We start from the raw sequence: 1117 nt of genomic DNA, 5'->3' as shown, positions 1-1117 counted from the left end.
GGTGTCCCTTTGTGCTGACCTGACACAACCACGTGGAGAGGTCCACTATTCAAAGCCCGTCCGTGGGAAGTCAAAGGGCCAGATATCATGGTCAACCGCTCTAGGGTTAGGCAGGACGGGGGCCCTGGGGGGTAGCAATGCCACCGGAGCATCGCACCGGTCCCTCATACATGCGGGGTGGTGCGGTGGCATGTCCAAAGAGGTGGCACGCGTCTCCGGGGTTTGGCGCCCCTCATGGACGGCGCCACCGCCGGCACCTGGAGGGGGGAAACGGACGTGTCGGGTCTACACGAAGGGGATCTTGCTGTGGGTCTGGCCCGGATGTTGCTTCAAAGTGTTCCTATGGGCTGACCTAACACAACCGGATGGAGAGGTCCACTGGTCAAAGCCTGTCCGTTTAAAGTCAAAGCCCGACCGCCGCCGGCACCTGGAGGGGGGAAACGGACGCGTCGGGTCTACACGGAGGGGATGTAGCTGTCGGTTTGGCCCGGATGTTGTTTCCAGGTGTCCCTCTGAGCTAACCTGACACAACTGGGTGGAAAGGTCCACTGTTCAAAGCCCGTACATGGAAAGTCAAAGGGCTAGATCTCGTGGTCAACCGCTCCAGGGTTAGGCGGGACGGGGGCCCTGGGGGGTAGCAATGCCACCGGAGCGTCGCACTGGCCCCTCATATATGTGGGGTGGTGTTGTGGCATGTCCGAAGAGGCGGCACCCGTCTCCGGGACATGGCCCCCCTCACGGACGGCGCCGCCGCCGGCACGTGGAGGGGGGAAACGGATGCGTCGGGTCTACATGGAGGGGATGTAGCTGTGGTTTGGCCCGGATGTTGCTCCCGGGTGTCCCGCGCGAAGCATCTCCCTCCGACGGACTTGGATCCGCCGCCGCCCCCACCCCCACCCCCCGTCGACGACCCCCTCCCCCTTCAGTCACCTGACCTACTAAGCTCCAGATCAAGCACGCGAGGCGGCGGCCATGCACTCCCAGACCCGCGACCAGGCCACGGCCTTGGCGGATGAAGCTGCTCGAGTTCGGCGCGTCCCCTCCCCTCCCCTCTGTATGGTTCCGGGAGAGGAGAGGGCCGAGCGGCGTTAAAACATAAAAAACATGAAAAAGGAAA

This window comes from Triticum aestivum, chromosome 6A, assembly GCF_018294505.1.
Source record: "Triticum aestivum cultivar Chinese Spring chromosome 6A, IWGSC CS RefSeq v2.1, whole genome shotgun sequence".
NCBI lineage: Eukaryota > Viridiplantae > Streptophyta > Magnoliopsida > Poales > Poaceae > Triticum > Triticum aestivum.
The sequence above is the reverse complement of the archived record's forward strand: the minus strand, read 5'-3'. Positions refer to the sequence as shown.